This window comes from Pseudorca crassidens, chromosome 7, assembly GCF_039906515.1.
Source record: "Pseudorca crassidens isolate mPseCra1 chromosome 7, mPseCra1.hap1, whole genome shotgun sequence".
NCBI lineage: Eukaryota > Metazoa > Chordata > Mammalia > Artiodactyla > Delphinidae > Pseudorca > Pseudorca crassidens.
Genome location: NC_090302.1, coordinates 31,025,293 through 31,047,642, shown reverse-complemented (window position 1 = coordinate 31,047,642; position 22,350 = coordinate 31,025,293). Strand labels below are relative to the sequence as shown.

The 22,350-nt window shown below is 40.9% G+C and overlaps 1 protein-coding gene across 3 annotated transcripts in view; it reads left to right on the top strand.

The window, feature by feature from the left end:
* Nucleotides 1–22,350, top strand: part of PLPPR1 (phospholipid phosphatase related 1) — a 457,833-nt gene that overhangs the window by 344,835 nt on the left and 90,648 nt on the right. The gene's annotated exons all lie outside the window — the stretch shown is intronic.

The window sequence follows — 22,350 nt, the reverse complement described above, 5'->3', positions numbered from 1 at the left end:
CTCTTAACCCATCTTTTTTTAATATCTAGAAGTTCTATGTGCATTTAAAAAAAATCTGTTTTATGGTATTTCTATGCTTATGGTTTTTATTTTTTATTCTTTCAGATTATTCTCTTTTCTGAAATTCCTGATATTGTGATCCTCCTGTATGTTGTGTCCGTTGTCTCTAGCTCATGGTGGATTGTTTATTTCTATTTTTAATTATTCTTAGCTCATTTTCGGCAGAGCTTGCTTCCTCTGTAGAATGCTTCTGGGCCTTAGGGTTTAAGAGTATCTCTTTGGAAAGTTTTTACATGCATGTTTCTCTTGGGTTTACACTACTATATTTGTAAGTCAAATTTGCACAATCCCAAAGTATAATTAATCAAAGTTCATCTTCCTTGTAGTCTTCCTGTGCCAGCAGGTGGATTTACATAGAACACTTCTTCTCTGAAGTGAAAAGCAAGCTTTCAGGAATTCTGGGTTTTACATAGGAGTCTCAGTTCCAAATCAAGTCCTCAGGATGTCCTATCCTCATGGACATTAAAACCCAAACCTTGTTACTAAGATTGACATGTACCCCTTTCTCTAGTCCCACTTAGGTTCACCTATCATCAGTTTACTCAGTTACCACTCTTATTTTCGGTATGCTTTTTGATTGAGCTCACCTGTGAATTAAAAAGAAAGAAAAACGCTAACCATTGCTTGTAGATGTTTGCATTAGAATGTTTTCATGCCATCTTTGTTCCATGAATGCATTCATTCATTCAACACTCACTTTTTTAGAACTTATTTTTCTCTCCCAAGTCATTAAGTGTTTTGCTCTTTTTGCATACTTTACATACTAACTAGGTTTCTGTAACTTGGATCTCACCAAGTTTTTTGCAGGTCCATGGCTGTTGGGCCATGTTTAACATGTGTGGGAGATGGAGGGTGGGGATGAGAGACACAAAGTGCCCACAGGTGGAGCACTGATGTGTATTTTCTTGGTGATTTCAACTATATGAGCACAAAATTTTGACTGGGGGCCGGGGGGGGTGTGTTTTATTTGTGGCAGTTGGTGAGGAGAATAGATGCCAACCAGTCTCTAAAATTCAAATGTGCTGACAAAGCAGGAGCCTGCCTTCTGGGTGAATTTTTCACTTAGAAGGCTGAAACAGTGCTAGAGAGGCTATCTGACAAAGCAGCATGCAGCAGGAAAGCTCTCATGACGGTAACAAGTCAGGAGAGCATTGCTCTAGGTAATCCTTGAATGTCACAAACCAAAATAAGGGTTACGGTGTCACTGGAGAGAGAGCAAAGTTTGTAGATTAAGAGAGTACATACAGAAGGTAATGGGCTGAAATGAGGGGATTAACAGTGGGAGGACAGCAGAACAGATTGAGAAGTATGATATGCAATGGGTAATGCAGGTGCTTCCAGAAACCAAGCCCTCGAATGTTAGATATTCAGAAAAACGTCTCGTATACATCTCCCAGTGTCAGCTAACCCTTAAAATGTACCTTTCCGGGCTTCCCTGGTGGCGCAGTGGTTGAGAGTCCGCCTGCTGATGCAGGGGACACGGGTTCGTGCCCCGGTCCGGGAAGATCCCACATGCCGCGGAGCGGCTGGGCCCGTGAGTCGCGGCCGCTGAGCATGCGCATCCGGAGCCTGTGCTCCGTAACGGGAGAGGCCACAACAGTGAGAGGCCCGCGTACCGCAAAAAAAAAAAAAAAATGTACCTTTCCATGCTGGCTTAAGCCTCTTAAATGGAAGGGCCTTGACAAGAGACTAATGACTTTAAGGGCCAGAATATAAACTTTTCTATCACTAATGAGAGGGAACTTCAGAATCACTAAAGTTCCGATATGTCCCACAACAATATTTCTGGCCAGCTTTCATCTCTTCACTGATCTGGTTCTACTAGAGCAAGGAAAAAAGAGCAAATGCTGAACTAGACAAAAGCTAGAAAAGTCAGAGGGTGTAGGTAAAGTGGTAGAAAGTTACCAACCTATAAATGAACATGAGGACATCAACTTCCTCATCCTCATTTTTACTCCTTGAAATCAATAATATTAATTTTGGGTGAGGATACATGTACAACAAAGTATCTTCAAAAAAGTGATCAAAATAATCAAATATTCTTTGTGGTTTTCGTCCTTAGTCCATTTTTCTCTTCCTCTCCCTCTGCCTTCCCTACCTCTGTCTCTCCCTTTTACTATATTTCTGATCCCCCTCCCTCTCTCCATGCTTTCCTTCTCTCTCTCCTTTTTTCTGTCATTTCAACAATACCTCTCATGCTTGAAGATCTACAAACGGAGAATTTCCCTGAGGGAAAACACACTCAAACTGGTTATTGAAGTATAATTTTTTTCCCTAAAAATAAGAATACAAGCTGTTTGAGATCTCACATGTCCCCAAAATCAATACTGGTGTACTTTTGCAAAATACTTAAGGCTGAGATATCCCTTTTGACAAATCTTCCCCAGATATCAGTGGATTCCTCTCAAGACAATTTCACTGCATTCTCTGTAAAATCATGAAAAACTCAGTCAAGTCTCTTTCAAATATATTTGTGCTAACAGCAAAACTCTAAATGGAGCTTAGCTTCCTTGGCAGACAGTATTAAGTACCAGGAGTTGTACATAATGAATGCAACTGTTGCTTGATATGTATAGATGTGACAGTTTTATCGTTTTGACAGTTGCTTGTACTTGCAATTGTCGTTGCCTTTTTTGACAACTCATTTTTCTCAGCTGTAACCTACAAGGTGATTGTTATAAATCCCAGCCTGAAGGTAAATAATCTCATGATGTTCTGCAAGAACTAGGTGATTCTGAGTGTCTTTCTCCAGGGCCAGAAGTTAAGGAATTCCGCCTCATCATTTTTGGACAATGAGTACCATTTCAGTATCTTTGTTTCATGCGCCTCAAATTTTAAAAGAAGAGTTGCTTGGCCTTGCTTTCTGCTCTTTACTTGCAGCTGCTAAGATTTAGCAGCTCTGATTGCCTTGTTTCTGAGACTTAGATTGCATTTATATTTAAGTCACATTGGGATCTTTTTCTCCTTTTAAAAGAAAAAGAAAAAAACTCTGCTGGTTCTTGCAAGGAGAAAGTATCAAAATCTTATCCTCATACATAGTAGAGTAGAATGAGAAAATAACTTGATGTCAGAAGCACTGGGTTTGAGTCCTGGCTCTGCCATTTACTGCTGCTAGAAACTTGCGCACCTTCTTTGAACCTCAGTTGCTTCATCTGTGAAGTGGAAATAGAAACAGCTTCTTCCTGAGCACTTTTGAGAAATGAGGTAATGCGCCTGAAAGTGCTTGTTAAGTAATAAGTGGTTAATAAATGTTAGCATAAAAATAATTTAAAATAACAGATTCTACCCAATATAAAACAAAATCAACAAAGATGAAAAATAAAACTAACCAAACACATACTCACACACACATATACATGGACACCAAACCCCTGACAATTAGAGAGGAACTCTGGCAGATTAATCCTCAGATACGCAACATTCCTGGTCTTAGGGGGATAATGTTTTTGGAACATATTGAGATGTTATCGGGTAAGGTTTCAAACAAAGTAATGAAAAATCTGTGGTCTTTTAAAACTTGCAATGACAAATGCACGTTGTAAAGTACTTTCCCATGCATTTCCTTATTTAATCATCATTTTGACTACTCTTTGCAGTACTGGGGCAAAAGGACGATGCCAATATTTAGGTATCTATCTTTCATATTATCAAAATACCAACGTTGAGAACCATCCACACCCAAGTGCCGTTTCCCAGGTTCTACCCAAGAATGCTTTCCTTAACTCAGCCACCTACTTGGTGTCGTTTTCCAGACCACCTTATTCCCATGCTGTATACAATGTGGTAGCATGCCTCCTATCAGTTTCCCTAATAATTGACAAAGCACCTTAAACCAAGCATTCTTCATGATGTTGCATGAATGCACCAATACTCTGATCCTCATAGAATTTTACATTCTACCCTATGGGTCACGAGCCCAGACAATCATGCCAAAATAATGACAGACTCTGGACTGAACAGTTATATTCTTCAAGAGCTATAAAAACATCTTGTCCCTACTGCAGTATATTATTTTGCACAGGCTGCAGGTGAATTCATTCTTTGCTTTGTGATGCATTTTTCTGATAAAATTCATCCTTTAAATATAATATGAAGCAGTCTAAGTTGTCACCGATATGTGTGGCTGGCCAAACTCTTTGTATTTCTCTTGATGTAATCTTGGAATTAGGATTCAAGCCTAATTTTTAAACCAATGCAATGTTATGATCATTTATTCTAAAACAACAACAACAAAAAAAAAAACCCTCGAATTCAAATCTATCTCATAGCATATAAAAATTATAATTTATAGGAATGTTGAAATAGCAATCTGTAGGGAGAAGCAGCTTGGCACTGTGTCCCAAAATCTTCAAGACTTTATACTCCCCTTTTGACCCCAAAAGCACACTTTTTTAATTGAAGCATAGTTGATTTACAATGTTCTGTAATTTCTGCTGTACAGAAAAGTGATTCAGTTATACATATATATACATTCCTTTTGATGTTCTTTTCCATTATGGTTTATCACGGGATATTGAATATCGCTCCCTGTACTATACAGTAGGACCTTGTTGTTTATCCATCGTATATATACTAGTTCGCATCTGCTAATCCCAAAATCTCAATCCTTCCCTCCCCCTAGTCAACCGCAAGTCTGTTCTCTACTGTCTATTGCTCACACCTGCTCATGGAGGATTCCAGAAGCTCTCCAGTCTTCCCTGGTTAAGCCTGGGATTGATACCAATGCTCATGAAGCAGTCTCTGGGCTCTTGTTACCCAGAGAATTAGAGAATTTTGTTCATCAGCTCCAGCCATGCATATCCATTTTCTCAAGCAAAGAAGCCACATAAAGGTGCCTCATCCCGGCCTTCCCTGGTGGCGCAGTGGTTGAGAGTCTGCCTGCTAATGCAGCGGACACGGGTTCGAACCCTGGTCTGGGAGGATCCCACATGCCGCGGAGCAACTAGGCCCATGAGCCACAACTACTTACTGAGCCTGCGCGTCTGGAGCCTGTGCTCTGCAACAAGAGAGGCCGCGATAGTGAGAGGCCCGTGCACCGCGATGAAGAGTGGCCCCCGCTTGCCACAACTAGAGAAAGCCCTCGCACAGAAACGAAGACCCAACACAGCAAAAATAATAAATTAATTAATTAATAATCTCCTACCCCCAACATCTAAAAAAAAAAAAAAAAAACGGTGCCTCATCCCTACCACTGCTGGCTTTGCTCCCATGGGGGGTGCTAATATCTCAGCCACTGGTACTTGTCTACACAGAGGATAGGAGAAAACCCTGCTCCCAACTTGATGTTTCACTTGGTCACCTGAACATCAGGGGGAGCTGCTGTGTCTCTACAGCCTTCTGTTCACAGGACTCAGACCTGACTGAATCCACGTACTCGTGGAAGAACCAAAACCTAAGGCAGACACACTTGTCTCCTCTATTCGTGTTTTTCCTTCCCCTTTTTCCATGCAGATTAGTTCATGGAAAATGTTGTTTTGTGGACCATCAGCTGCATTGACTTCTCAGACATGCCAGGTGTGTTCGGGTCATGGCAGTAGATATTGTAGCCTCCAAGCCAGATAACCTCTCCATTCAAATTCTGCAGCACAGCTGTAAAACGTGATGCCATTTTGGAAATATGCATATGTGGCTATATAACTGCCTAGAAAGAAAAGGGATGTGCAAAAATCAGTGTTCGTCTCTGGGTGTTGGGATTAGAAGTACATTTTTTGCATAGAACTTGATTACTTTTTCTATCAGAGAAAAAATAACTCCCTTTTAAGATTACACTAAGTTATTGATGTGTATAGTATGAAATATGAAAATACCTTTGTACAAAGATAGAAACAGGCTACTTCTTCTGTAACTTAAACTCATTCACAAAAAATCTGCAGTCTCATATCATGTCTCAGTGTAGAATTAATTGAAACAATAGTGAGGGTTGCTCTTTCTAACACTGGCTTATTTTTTTACAGCACATACTACATGTTTGTCACCAACAGAAACCTTGGGGGCATTACTATAAATATAGTCATGCTTCAATTGTCAGTCTTGTTTAGAAAAACATATTTAGGAAAATATATTTGAGTGCCCTGGATTTTTCTCTGGTTATAGGGTGGTATATTAGATTGTTCATTATATAAAATAATGATTGTTCTTATTTTCAGTTTTAGAACTACTGTCTTTTCTACACATATTTGTGGAACTGCCTTTTTCTACTCAACTGGCAGCTCTGGCCAGAGTGCCTACCAGTGGCTGTATCTCCTTGTTGCCTGTTATGTCAGTGGAGTAAAGAATCCTTGTCCCACTCCTACCCCCAGACATTTAGCAGCACCAAAAATATCTCTCCTCACAGTTAAGAATAAAGGCTCTTAGTGCTAAATGGGGGCCTAGATCACTTTGCAAATCTCTCTTGTTTCAGATCAGATAATTGAGATTCAGAGAGGTTTAGTGACTTGTCTAAGGTCACACAGCTGGTTATTAACTGAGTTAGCAACCAAACCTGTAACTCTTGACCCTGTCATAATCAATAGCAAATTAAATTATTCATAGCCAAATAATTTCAAAAGCAGAAATATAAAAATCATCTCCTAATATTTATAGCAAGAACAATTATGTATAATGTATTATATCTGAATCTACTTCAATGTGATGTGAGGAGGAGCCTTCAAAAGTGTTAATCCCAGGGCCTACAAAGATTCCTATAACAGCTCTGACTCACCTTCCAAAGGGGCCGGGGAAGCATCCCAGAGAAAGTTCATTTAGAGCGATACCTGAAGACTAGTGAGTGTTCACTCAACTGAAGGAAAAGGAGGAGGGGGGAGTCTTCTAGGAGGAAGAGACAGCTTGGCATGAGCCAAGAACTAAGGATCTACAGAGAATTGAAAAGCTGGAAGAGTTTTAATAAGGCTGGAGCTTAAAGGATAAGACAGGGATTAGTGACAGAGGAGACTGGCAAGGCAGACAGAGGCCAGGTCATGAAGTACCTTGCAGGCCATATTAAGCAATGTATGTATCCGAAAGGCTTTGGGAAACCAGGATACTTCTGGATATTTTAAGTTTATACCTTATCTGATAACAGGAAATGTCAGAGAGAAGTGATGATGAGAACCTGGAACCAAGGAGAGGAAACATGAGCTCAGGTCTGCACTATTTACAATAGATACCATCTCTCTCCAGACTGTAGAACAGCATTCTTAGAGAGACGAACAAGTGTCATGGCCCTAGGGCCCTCATTGCCCTCTCTCCATAATATGTATCAGACAGATGAGAAGAATGTGAAAGGAACAATACTTCATCAAAAAAATTCTGAGCATAGCCAGTTGCTTTTAGAAGTACCATGTCACCTTTTATCATAACCCAGGAAACTTTGAAAAAGATGGTTTCAACAGTTGGTCTGGCTTTGATTCTTCCCAAAGCTGCACTGGTTTATATGCAAGCTCCCTGTAACAAAGACTTGAAGATATTTTTTTCCTAAGAATCCTGACCAACACATGTAGGTACAATGACTTCATTTTCTGTTTCAATGTCAACTCTTCTTATTTTTCCCCTATATTCACTCCTACTCATCACACCATCTTGTTGGAAAAGCATGGTCACTCCACCGTAAGGGTATCTGGTAATTTTGCCCCTGACCCATGATCAGTTGGCTGCATCTATATTTAAAGTGACTTTCCAGAATTAGACTTCCAACGTGCTAACCATCCACATACTCTCATTATAGTCCCCTTACAAGCAACAGCTTATATTTGAAAAAATGGGACATAGGGAAGTAAGATCCATCTGTGGCCAATTTAGAGATTTTTCTCTCCCAGACACTGGTTAACACACATGGGATGAATTTATGGTCTTTGTCGACACTAGCACAGTATTTTCACACAGTGGCCCAGGGACCCCTTGCTTTGGAACAATTGGGTGCTTGTTAAAATTCAGGTTCCTGAACCCAACTACTGATCTTAATCAGAATGGGGGCAGGGGGCTAGAGATATGTATTTTTCTATGTCTTTCAGGTCATTATGTCCAGTAAAGTTGAAAACTAAGTCGATCAATAAAGCAATTCATTGTAGACAGACACAGTGCAGCAAATGCGGGCAGCACCCTGCCCATTTTTCCTTGACCCAGGGCACTTGCAAACAGTCCTGAACAGACATACAGGTTTCTCTGTCCTCTGTCTAGAGGCCATTCTCTAGCTGTAGAAACATGCTAGGCCTAACAAGTTAAGGAGGCCATGATTGCTGGGGGGGTTACCTTCAGTTCCCCTTGACCAGTGAAGAAGGCCATGATGGTGGATAAACTGTCTACCTTCCTCACTCCTCAGCAGGACTATTCTGAAGGGAGTTTCACATAGTCTCTGAGAGGTTCCCAGCGAGGTAGAATGCCAGTTACCCCTAGGGGTAACCTATTCACTAATGCACCTTCACTGGCTTTCCTCCCTTCCTTGTCTCCCTTCCCCCTCCTTCAGGTGCTCCCTGGGTCACTTCACAAATAAACTCCTTGCACCCACATCACTGTCTCAAGGTCCACTTTGGTGGGGGGAAGCGGATCCCAGACTAAGGCAGAGAATATACTGTATGTGGAGTAGAACAACTTTATTCCAGCGAAATTAGGGGATAAGATTTGAAGAATGGAGGGTGAAAAAATTTTTTTAAGAGATTTGATAAAGGAAATTTAATTAAATCCACCTAATTAAAATTGAGTCAATAACTGCCCGGGCCGCAGAAACCATGCTGCAAGCCCACCTGGGTGCTGACTGCCTCCTGACACTTTTAAAAATGGGCATCGCGGTGGTGGTGCGGATCCTGTCAATTAAGTGGAGAATGGGGAAACAAAGGTTCTTCCCCCAAACCTTTAAGGTAGGTTTTTGTTTGGGGTGGGTTTTTTTTTTTTTTCTCCTGCCCTCTGGATTTTTACTTTTAAATCTTAAGTGATATACTGCAGGCCTCAGGCATGACAGGCAATGAGCAGGTGAAGAACCAGTGGAAAAGCGTTCAAAAACTCTTGTGTTAGCTAACAGGTTTCTGAATGTATCGCTCTGGTCCACAGAGAAGGCTGGAGAAGGTAGCAAGGAGATGCTGTATCGGCTACTGCAGCCTTAAAACAAAGTTGGTGTCTCTTTGGACTTTAAAATTGTTCCTATGCAGCTTATTTTATTTTTGTTTAATCAAATAAACAAGAGGGTTTTTCCATGGAAAAAAAAAAATTGAGTCAATTCAGGCAATTTTATTTTTCACACTGTTTGCTATTATTTTTGTGTGGGTGTGCATCCCCTTATGAAGTTTAATGTGCTCACCATCCTTCTGAAAGTATCCTAATCACTTGATATTAAATCCTGCAGCTTTTTCTTGAAAATCTTCAGATTTTTCTGGAGATAAATATTAATTCTGTGTATACTACATGTAATTTAGATAACTGAGGAATTAATTTTCTTTTGATAGTAGACAAAAGAATGCTTAGCCAACAGAAACAACAAAAAAAATTTAAACACTCATTTTCACTGGAACTACATGTTATTTGACCAAACAGTTGAGGGCTCAATTGTTCAAACTTACCTTTGGCATGTCCTAAGACAAGACACTGTGAAGCTGAAATCTGGTGTGCTTTCTTTCCAGCCCTAAAGCATGAAATTTGGGAGAAGTTTGAATTTGAGGGTCTGACAAAACAGCTGTCAGACCTTACTAAGCATCTCCAAGTTGCAGTTTTCTCATTTGTTGAAGGGTAATAATAATAATACTAATAATACCTGGTTCATTAGATTGTTTTAAGGCTGAAATAGTGTTTTTAAGATGCCTGGCACATGGCAGGTAGATGCTTTACTACTCATTAGCTCACAAGACAGCCCAGCTAGAACCACACACCATGAAACAGCCAGCATTTATCAGCTCAGGAATGCCCTAAGGTTTCTTATCTACTTTTATTCAACTCGCTCTGTTCTGTCATTTTTACTCAGTAACTGTCTTGGGCTGAAGGAGAGGTATTTATAGGAGGCTGTGTAGCTGGTGTCTGCTATCTGCAAACGTTTGGCTGACCTTGGCATAGTCTCTAGCTCAAGTGAAAACCCAAATGGCTGACTTTCAGCCTAGTGACATACACAAAATTTAACTGTTTGCCTTCCACGGAAATTAGTCTATTTTGACAGAACTGAAGGAGAAGACAGTTCTGACACTCTTCAGGCACAAGATGCAAAATAGCCAATTGATCTTGTCCAGCCAGTTTAGGGCTTTATGTACCTGCCCTTGCCACTAAAAAACAACCCTGGGGGGCTTCTCTGGTGGCGCAGTGGTTGAGAGTCCGCCTGCCGATGCAGGGGACACGGGTTCGTGCCCCGGTCCGGGAAGATCCCACATGCCGCAGAGCAGCTGGGCCCGTGAGCCATGGCCGCTGAGCCTGCGCGTCCGGAGCCTGTGCTCCACAACGGGAGAGGCCACAATAGTGAGATGCCCGCGTACCGCAAACAAATAAACAAAAAAAAAACAACCCTGGGTTGTATAAAATCTTTCCTGTTAGATTGATCATTCAAGCTTGCATTGTAAGTAATGACAAATCCTCCAACACATATTTCCAAGTGAAATCAGCACCTTGGTTTTTTCTTTGATGTGTGGAACGTTACTACTTAGGTTGTTTGATGCCTTCCTGGTGTAGAGAATTTCATGCTGATTCCTTAACGGCAAATTCCACTTTTTATTGTGAGAGTCTTTCATTAGTGAACATATTTTTGTTGTATTATATATATCCCCAGTCTTCTCCCAAAGTACTCTGTGTACTCTGTGTACTCTGTCTTCTCTGGCTTCTCTTGTCTTACCTTTGTGGTTACATTCCTAGAGGTCTTATCTTTTGAGGGCTAGGGTGGTATATTTTTCCTCTTCAGATCTCTGATACCTATTATAGAAAAGTGATTTGTACAGAGCATATATGCTTGTCTTAGGTTGGATTCCTCCAGAACAGACCCTAAAACAAAGATTTGAGTGCAAGTAGTTTGAAAGTACCTGTTAGAAATGGGAAAGGAATAAAGCTAAGACATGGTGAGAGCAGGTTCCCAGGGTGAAGCACTGGGCTCAGTGCATGCTGGAGACTCCTAAGAGGCCGCCTAGGAGACGTCTCAGAGTGATCTCAATTGAGGGATGAGGAAGCTGGAGTATTTATCATATGGTAGCTGCATCATTGTTTGAGGTTTACTCCAAGGGACATTGATTCCTGGGCGCTCTGGCCAGCCCTGCACGCATCCAGCACACTCCCACATCTCAGGAAGCCCTCAGGCAGAGGATCACTGTGAGAAAACAGTGAGTGCCAAGGGACTGTGGGCAGGGCACCGGCTACCTCTGATGTAAGGCTCAGTAAACTCTTATTGTACAGAACTGAATGGAATTTGCCAAGAGCTATAAGAAATGTCAAATGACTCTAAGATCTGAAATCATTGATTTTTACTCACCTCCTGCAGATGCATGTTTTCAACAGTATCAATTTTGTCAGGGCTGAATGATTTGGGGGCAGTGCCATCTCTAGAAGCAGCAGGAGGGCAGTGTTTATTCTAACTCGATCACACCGTTGGGATGTCTTCCATACCCAGGCTGTGTTACAGATGGAGGAATAAAAGTACTTTTTATGCTTTTTTACATTCCTTTTTCTTATATACTTTTTTTAAACATCTTTATTGGAGTATAATTGCTTTACAATGTTGTGTTAGTTTCTGCTGTATAACGAAGTGGATCAGCTGTATGTGTACATATATCCCCATATCCCCTCTCTCTTGTGTCTCCCTCCCACCCACCCTATCCCACCCCTCTAGGTGGTCACAAAGCACTGAGCTGATCTCCCTGTGCTATGCGGCTGCTTCCCACTAGCTATTTATTTTACATTTGGTAGTGCATATAAGTCAATGCTACTCTCTCACTTCGTTTCAGCTTACCCTTACCCTTCCCTGTGTCCTCAAGTCCATTCTCTACATCTGTGTCTTTATTCCTGTCCTGCCCCTATGTTCTTCAGATCCTTTTTTTTTTTAGATTACATATATATGTGTTAGCATACAGTATTTGTTTTTCTTTTTCTGACTTACTTCATTCTGTATGACAGACTCTAGGTCCATCCACCTCACTACAAATAACTCAATTTCGTTTCTTTTTATGGCTGAGTAATATTCCATTGTATATATGTGCCACATCTTCTTTATTCATTCATCTGTTGATGGACATTTAGGTTGCTTCCACGTCCTGGCTATTGTAAATAGAGCTGCCATGAGCATTGTGGTACATGACTCTCTCTGAATTATGGTTTTCTCAGGGTGTATGCCCGGTAGTGGGATTGCTGGGTCATATGGTAGTTCTATTTTTAGTTTTTAAGGAAACTCCTCCCTACTGTTCTCCATGGTGGCTGTATCAATTTACATTCCTACCAACAGTGCAAGAGGGTTCCCTTTTCTCCACACCCTCTCCAGCATTTATTGTTTGTAGATTTTTTGATGATGGCCATTCTGACTGGTACAGTATGGGATCTCAGTAGAGACCTTAGGGAAGAAAGACTCTATGGTCCTTTGGAAACAGTACTGGGCCAGGAGTTGGGGAGTTTAAGCTTTTATATTCTTTCTTGCATGACCTTATAGGCATGTGGCCTTGCAGAAATCACATTGAACCTTCTAGCCTCATTTGCTGACCTGTGAAATGGATAGATTGAACACTAAGGTTTCTTCCAGCTTCAAGTATGATTGTCCTATGAAATAAGGCAATGGGACTTGTATATTTTATATGTGTATATATATTGTATATATTATATGTACATATGTGGATGAAGTAGAGATTGGGAGACAAAAATACAGACTTACACATATGTGCAAATTACACATATTTATTTCTGTAACATGTGTGTCTTTATTCTGTAGTTATTTTTATTCCAAAAATGAGAGAACAAATTGTTATGGCATTCAGAATATATCCTATTCTAATAATTCTTTCCTCTGAAAGCAAATGGTTTCTTCTCCCACTTACAAATGAGAATATATTTTCCATGTAGGATCACAACAGGAAAGGGAATTTGAGAATGAGAATTCTATCTTTGTTTTCTTGTGACTGACATGATTAAGTGGTCTACAGAGATGAATGTTGGTTGCAAACTGTGTTAAAATAACCTTAGGTTGCTTCCTCAGGTAATGTAAGTTTCTCTTAATTTCCCATCTGTCTTCATAAACTCAGCAGGATTATACCAGTATAGAAGGATTCCCTATTTCTAGATGTTAAAAAAAACAAACCCAACCTTGCAGTTTTTGTATTTGTTTTGCTAATTTAGCGTAAGTAAGTGTTGGTTTTGTACCCTAATAAATGTAAGGTTTTATCCTATTTGTTCCCAAGAGATACAGAGTGGTGTGTGAAGGGGTGGGAGCAACCAGTTCAAACCCACTGGTAGAGCTCACGTACCCCAACCCCTATCTCTTCGAGGACTTCACATCATACTATGAATAGGGAAATCCAGTATTTCGAGATAAAGATGAACATTATGTCGTGATGGAGATGTTGAAGAGAAGGAAGTTCACGTCCTAGGCTAGCACCACAGCTAATCACCCCCGATTCTGACCTTCCCATTTGGGTCCTTTAAGGGAGTGTGCCTGGGCTTGGCTGGCGATCAGCTGAGGATGCAGAATGTGATTCACTCCGGTTTTGAGGTCCAGCCGCGTTTATGGACACTCGGCAGCTGCTGCCCCCGTGTATTGGGAGAGCAAAGCCACAGCCAGGCCCTTCTGTTAGTGTTTTGCCACTGTGCATGCCTGTTCATCTCCCTGGAGACCAACCCCACTCCAGGCTGGGTCCTCAGAGCCCTGGAAGTACAGAATGGGTTTCTGAGATTCTCTAGCTTCTCTAGTAGGGCTGATATTTTCTTACTGGGCTAATCAGTATGTCTGAGTTCCCAACAGACCTTTGAGTCAAATTCAACTTTGGAACTGTTTCACAGCTGGGGACAATGTAGGAGCCCGTGCTCACCCCAGTTCAGTCTAGTCTAGCACAAACCTTAGAGTGGGTAATGGTTATGTTTCAATGCCCATCGAAAGGAAAATGGAGTCATTAATGCTTGCAAAATCCTTCTGTATCTACAAAGAGGCTTCATAAGTTCAATGCATTTTTTTGTTTCTTTTTGGAAATTATCTTTCTCTACCCTCAAGGTCTTAGTGCAGTGGTTCTAAAACTTCAAAATGTATGAGAATCAATAGAAGGGTTAGAAATGTAGATTCCTGACTCCTCAGAGATTAGATTCAGATAAGATGGTTGATTAGGAATCTGCATTTTAAACAATTACTCCATATAATGCTAAATGCAATTGGCAGGTGGACCTTACTTTAAGAAAAACTCTTTTAGAGACGCTCATATGATAAGTGTTTTTGAAAACTCTCTTTTCCAAGAAGAGGTCTTGTCATTGCCAGAAACTGGGTGTTTCTAAACAGAAGTAAATCATGGATAAGCAGTGCTTTGTCATCTATAGGAAAATAGCCAATAAGTATGAATGCACACCCGAAAGTCATTATTGTTATTGGGGGCATATAGGCATTTAAGCATTTTGTTTTATATTTTCACCTATTTTTTGATGTTTATTGAGTTCTCATTGAAAATTCGCTTTGAACATGACAAATATAGCCACTTAAAAAGATCTTTCATATCATGGACTAGTCTCTGACCTTAAAAATATTCAATCAAATGATTTACTTAACATTTATTACATACATATTTATTGTAAGTTTTCTTGGTGCTGGGCCCTATGCTGGCACTGAAGTGAGGCCACATTTGAACTCTCCCGTGAATGTTATATGACTGTCATACAAATCTGGGGCTTGTGTACAATACACAGGCTCAGTCAAACGTAAGTTTTGTTTACGCTTACTTAGTGCCGCTTACTTAGTTTTGCTCAGTTTAGGAATCATAACCTTTCCTGTAATTGTGAGAAAGACATAGAGGAGTGCTCTGTGTATCCTTATAGAGAACCTCGGCTGTTGGTTGGAAGAGGGTAAGATGGTCATGTGGGTGGGGGCTGGAGTGTGATCACAAATTACACCAACATATTTCCTCAGGGATTGGGCAAATGTGAGAATTAAAGTCACGGTGACCAAACGATTTATAGGAGCTAGACTATTTCTCAAAAGTGAGGCTGAAAAAGGTTTAAAAACTATGATTGCCTGGAAGCCTTTTTCACTTAAGACTTTGTCAGTACAACAAAAAACTGAATGTCTGAATCCATCCTCTGGAAAGGAAGATAGTAGAACAGACTTGGCCACACACACACAACAAACACATGCGATGTCCAGGCGCACACCCTTAGCCTTCTCATTAACTTTCTGGAAGCCCCCTCTGAGTGTAGACATTGTCCAGTGGTTCTCAAGGTAGTATATCTGGGGATGTTTAGTAAATGCCCGCTGCTTTGACATACCAACCCGAGACTCCGTCGCTCCAGTCTGCAGCCTGCACTTTCTCCCAGGGTCTGAGCTCTCTGCATAGAACAGAAAAACCTTTCTTCTTCTGTCCTTTTGTGTTACAAGCACACAGGGTTCTCTTGCTCTACAGCAAGGTGGGCAGAGGTGGGTACAGGAAGAGAGAAGGTTTAAACTTGGATCCTTTGTCAGCAGATTATCTTCTTGAAAGGTGTTGGAAGTGAACATTGATTCAGCTTCCAGCTAGGACACCCAGGTTTTCCTGCTAAACTGCTGAGTATATGACTTTCTGTGGGATAATTATATTTTCTCTGGAACTTCCACCGGCACCTGGAGTCCCTCTTTCCTCCAGGAACTCAGAGCTGCTCCAGGAACCCACCAGCGGAGAAGTGGGTCCCAGCATCACTAGGTCTACAGGGCCTTGGGGTTTGAGCATAAAGTAGACCACCAGAGTAACCCCACCATTGCCTGCCGAGGACTTAGAGCGAATATAACCCCTCCCTGTTGGAATCCCTCCAAAAAAGGACATCACCTACCTGCTCCTACCCTAGGTAGGGAGTATGGACACACAAAATATACATGTGAGCTAAATGTGATTGTTCGCATTATCTTGATTATTTGCTAGATTACGCTTTTTACAATCTATAAGTTGTTTGCTTTTTTGTGTGTGATTTTTAAAATTTGCTTTTTTATTCTGTGTCTCACTCAGTAGACTGTAAGCTCCATGCATAACAAATGAAGGTAATAAATATTGGTTCAGTGAATAGACAGGTAAATAAACCCTCAAGAAAAATATATCCAACCCCCTTCCTTTCCCCTCACTTGTTCCTTTTCCGAGAAATGAAGAGGAATGAGATAGAGAAGGAACTAGAAGCATTAGACCACACTGACCTGCAGGATTAGTACAAGCGCTGCTGTCTATCTTTTAATTGCACCTGGCCTGGAAGAATTAAGCAGAGTTGTCTTCAAACCTTCTAATTCTTTGATTCAGTTTTGGGTTTTTTTCCCAGTACCCTGGTTTTCTCCAGCTGTGGTTTGATAGTCTTCATACTCTAAGTAATTAGGTAAAGTGCTTGCTTTCTTGGAGCCTACATGCATTTTCAGAATATTGTTCCAGCAGCCTGAGATGGAATGATGGGGGTGAGGAGAAAGTGAGGGGAAGCAAGGGGAATAGAACCCAAGCTTCTACCCCTTAAGTCAGCTTCAGGCTATGTGACATCAGGCCCCCCCCCACTCACCACCAATGGCGAATACATCAGTAATGGACAGTATCTTAACATATGAAGTGATCAAAGAATTTCTGATGGAACCATGATCTACCTCTTGTCCTTCAGGAATTAGGGGAAGAATTCTGAGCCTATGAGAGAGTTTGAAAATGGAAGGAGTGCTCTTCAGGGAGGGGACAGAATACATATCCAGAAGTAAGCAGTGACATAACTAGGGAAACAGGGCTTCCTATAGTCTAAGGAGAGGTCCTGAATGGAACGATGGCAGCCTCATCCTACCTGCAAACATATTTTGTTTGGGTCACACAGTATTTTAACAGGAAACTTTACATGAAATTCCAAGTTCTGATCCCTCTTGGAAAATTGGGAGATCTGGTAACACTGGGATCACATCCCATAATGCAACAATCTCCTGGAGCTGGAAAAGAGCATCCCCTTTAAATAGAACATAGAGTTTTTGGTTAACCAAGACCCATTACTACCTATTACCTTATATTCTCTCAATTTCACTCATTTATATTGGTCCCTGTAGGCTGCGAGATTTCAACTCTGGTCTGTGGGGTAGATTTTAGAATTTTCAAAGGGACAGTACACACTGGATATTTCATTGGCAGAATGGAAGTGAATGGCAGTCACTGCCTGACTCCACCGGAGAGAACCAAAGGCTCTGAGAAGGTGTGTTTCTTGCTTATACATCCTTAGGAGACACATGCATGGAGAACATCTCTTGAACCTGAGCATCTGTTGGTGGTTGAAGACTTCTTGGTAGTGGTGGTGGTGGGCTTTCTGCCCCCTTGTGACAGTTTTCTTTGTCAGCACAAATTTTAGCTTTGCATTTTAGTCAATTTGTGCTGCTCTGTAAACACTTGCTAGTACCTCTTTTGGACATTACAGCCATTCTTTAATCTTTATACCTCAACCTTCATTTGTTCTAAATGGCTAAGTATCTCTCTACTGGAAAGTTTGCCTAGTCTTAGTAAATGTGTGTCTGTTATTCAGATTAGTTTTGCCAAATCACTGAATATAATATCCTCAGGGTAGAATAAATTAATACACTTGTAAAGGTAATTCCATTAAGTACTTTTGCCACAGCAGTCAGAAAAAAGGATATAGAAAAGTTCTAATGAATCCTTTGGAGTGGTTTTGTAAAACACTCATACAAATTCTAATGACTCATAAACTGTAATTTGGTACCTTTCACATTTACAATGACAGATCTCTCTGGCCACTGTCATCCTCCTTAATAGTTCCCCACTTTGGCCTGGCTCAACAAAGAGAAACATCCAATTTGGGCCTGCCATTTCCTCTCTCTGTGCTTCCTTATTCACTCCCTAACAATCATGTATTGAGCAAACCCATTAAGACCTCGGGTTAGGAAAGAGGCCTGCCCTCAGAGAACTCAGAAACTAATAATCGAGTGAAGAATTAGACCTGTGGGTCTCAAGGGGCAGGCCCCAACGTGTAGCCTCAGCGTCCTTGCAACTTGTTAGAAATGCAAATTCAGAACTCCCACTCCAGATGTAATGAACCAGAAAGTCGAGGAGTTGGCCCCCTAATCAATGTGTTAACAAGCCCTCAAGGTGATTCTGACATACATAAACCTTTGAGAACCCAAGTGTCTTGTGTTCCATTCACATAAATTATACTCCAAGCTTCTTCACAAAGCTTCCTCAGAAGCGAAACAGATAAGCTAAGGCATGCGGTCCATGGTATCCAAAGAGGCAGAATTTTTTCCTCTGTGAGTTTTTCCTGTCTACTAGAGCTGTGTGCTGTGTGGCTATTTCAGCATAGATATGGTATAGACAGGATCAACCTTTAAGGTAATTGTGGAGTGAATGAATCATCTGCTCCTTGTCTGTCTCTCTGTTTAGGGTCCTTTCTCAGATTTCTTGGGCACCTTCAGCCCACCAGCACCTCCACAGCCCAATAATCTGTGCTTCTTCCCTTTACACAGTCTCCTTTCCACTGTCTATTGATCAGACATAGAATCGAAGGTTCACAAAGAGGGACTTCTGTTTGGTGTAAACCATGAAGATGCATAGGGTAAAATCAGCAACATATTTTGAGCAGTTTTTGACAGTGCAGTTTTCTTTCTAGCCAAAGTATTTGATTTCCACATCAAATGAATGTGAAGGAATCTGACCATTCCAGGTTTGTCCATTTTTCAGCTACTGAGATAGTCCCTCCTTATAAGGAATTTCTGCAAATGTGGATTACTTTACTAGTGAGAAGTTTTTTTTGTTGTTTTCTTTGTGGTATGCGGGCCTCTCACTGTTGTGGCCTCTCCCGTTGCGGAGCACAGGCTCTGGACGCACAGGCTCAGCGGCCGTGGCTCACGGGCCCAGCCGCTCTGTGGCACGTGGGATCTTCCCAGACCGGGACACGAACCCGTGTCCCCTGCATCGGCAGGCGGACTCTCAACCACTGCGCCACCAGGGAAGCCCAAGTTTTTGTTTTTTAATTTTATTGGGGTATAGTTGATTTATACCAGTGACAAGTTTTAAAAATAGCACATCAGCTATCTTCTGCATCATAGACTCACTGATCTAATCATTTGTTCTGTTCTCAAGGTGAACACTGATTCTTGCAGGCAGGTTGTGCAGTGACTGTTAATCTGGGTTTGAGCTCAGGAATAATGGAGACTTAGATGTGAAAAATGAGCAGTACTTCCTAGAAGTATAGGGATTAGTTTCATAATCACTTACATTTCCATCAGGTATAGAATTATTTTTAGAATTATAAAACCAAATGTTATGTACAATTGCTATGTCCTGACAATTGCTTTAAGCTGCATTCATCACCTGTGCTTGCTAACACTGCAAACAATGGTTAGTGCCGCAATCCCATATACTATGGCATTCATAGGCAAAAATAGTGCTGACTTTGAGGTAGTGGGATAAGAATTGTATGTACCTCACAGAAATTAATGTGACCTGTGGTACTTCTTCAGAGCACTGCAGGGTCATCTGGGAGAAGATAAAGACATGTGTAGGTTATGACACAAGTAGCTTGGAGGCCTCCAGATTCCAATTCCAGGGCACAGGGGCTCCCTGGGCCCTGTGAGGTTCGTGTGGGTAGTGACCAGTGGTTAGGAACAGACAGGGAAGGAGTCTGTGCACTCATCCCCACCCCTTTCTCCGGAGGCCTCTACAGGGGGTACTTGACTTGCCATCTTTCTTCCTCTCGTTCTTTATAATGGGCTTAGAGTATAAGAGAATTCATAGTCTCCCATCAATTTTTTCCCAAATTTGGCCTTGTATCCTATGAATATGATGAAATTTACACATTACTGTTGGCCAGTTTTACTTGTAAAAATAGACATTTAAAACCTAGAATTTAAAAGAATGTGGGCTTCCCTGGTGGTGCAGTGGTTGAGAGTCTGCCTGCCGATGCAGGGGACACGAGTTCGTGCCCCGGTCCGGGAGGATCCCACGTGCCACGGAGCGGCTGGGCCCATGAGCCATGGCCGCTGGGCCTGCGCGTCCGGAGCCTGTGCTCCGCAACGGGAGAGGCCACAGCAGTGAGAGGCCCACGTACTGCAAAAAAAACAAAACAAAACAAAAAGAAGAATGCAGTTTTCTTCTTTATTTATCTTCACAATTGAGTTGGGCATCCTTCCATTTTTAACCTTAATTAAATTTAATTTTATATTCATGCTGTAATCATAATTATGGTTTTATGAGCCCCTGCTTAATTTCAGGGTTCAGATGTTGCTGCTGGAAGTAATAATTGAACAGGCAGGACTGGAGATTTCACAAGGGGTCATCCACACCAGTCAGAAATGAGCTTCATTAAGATAGTGAGAAAGAGAAAAGAACCCTGACACCCATGAGCTGGCAGAGTGCTTTCAGTGAGGTTTTGGCATTCTCCTCCTGCATACAGACAATTTCATGGACATCAACATCAGACAAGGCCATTCTGTGAGTATGATGGATCAAGATGAAAACAAGACCACTCTGAATTCACATCTGAATACAGACAAAACACCAACAATCCTCCCTCTCAGCTAGTAGGAGTGACTGCTGTTTCCCTATCAATTATAGGTTTAGTCTGCCCTGCCCTCAGATAAGATTCATTAAGTAATTAAAAACATCCCTGCTTTCTGAAAGTACCCAACAGAGACAGAAGCCCACTTCCTTGGACCCTCCTCAAAGCTCTCAAAGTCCCAATCCTAAACCTTGCTAACAAACACCCTTTTGTTTTTTTTTTTTACAGTTTAAAAAAAAATTTTATTGAAGTATAATTGATTTATAATGTGTTAATTTCTGCTGTACAACAGTGATTCAGTTATACATATATATTCTTTTTCATATTCTTATATTATTATTATTATTACTATTATGCTATGGGGATTTAAAGTAGACCTGCTTAGATATAAACCATATAAGAAAATCTATAGTCAGTATTCTTTTTTTAATTAATTTTTATTGGGATAGAGTTGATTTACAATATTGTTAGTTTCTGCTGTCCAGCAAAGTGAATCAGTTATATATATACATATATCTACTCCTTTTTTGGATTGTTTTCCCATATAAGTCATTACAGAGATTATTGAATATAGTTCCCTGTGCTATGCAGTAGGTCCTAGTAGCTCATCTTTTTTATATATAGTAGTGTGTATATGTCAATCCCAATCTCCCAGTTTATCCCTCCCCCCCTCTTTTCCCCTTGGTAACCACAAGTTTGTTTTGACTCTATTTCTGTCTGTGACTCTATTTCTGTCTTGTAAATAAGTTCATTTGTACCATTTTTTAGATTTCATGTATAAGCGATATCATATGATATTTGTCTTTCTCTGTCTGACTTACTTCACTCAGTATGACAATCTCTAGGTCCACCATGTCGCTGTAAACGGCATTATTTTGCTCTTTTTTGTGGCTAATGTTCCGTTGTATATATGTACCACATCTTCTTTATCCATTGATCCACTGATGGACATTTTAGGTTGCTTCCATGTGCTGGCTATTGAAAATAATGCTACAATGGACTTTGGGGTGCACATATCTTTTCGACTTATGGTTTTCTCCAGATATATGCCCAGAGTTGGGATTGCTGGATCATATGGTAGCTCTATTTTTAGTTTAAGGGACCTCCATACTGTTCTCCATAGTGGCTGTACCAGTTTACATTCCCAGCAACAGTGTAGGAGGGTTCCCTTTTCTCCACACCCTCTCCAGCATTTATTGTTTGTAGATTTTTTGATGATGGCCATTCTAACTTGTGTGAGGTGGTACCTCATTGTAGTTTTGATTTGCATTTCTCTAATAATTAGTGATGTTGAGCATCTTTTCATATGCCTCTTGGCCATCTGTATGTCTTCTTTGGAGAAATGTCTATTTAGATCTTCTGCCCACTTTTTGATTGGGGTGTTTGTTTTTTGGATATTGAGCTGCATGAGCAGTTTGTATAATTTGGAGATTAATCCCTTGTCAGTTGCTTCGTTTGCAAATATGTTATCCCATTCTGTGGGTTGTCTTTTTGTTTATGGTTTCCTTTGATGTGAAGAAGCTTTTAAGTTTAAGTAGGTCCCATTTGTTTATTTTTTTTATTTTCATTACTCTAGGAGCTAGGTCAAGAAAGCTCTTGCTGCAATTTTTGTCAGAGAGTGTTCTGCGTATGTTTTCCTCTAAGAGTTTTATAGTATCCGGTCTTACATTTAGGTCTTTAACACATTGTGAGTGTATTTTT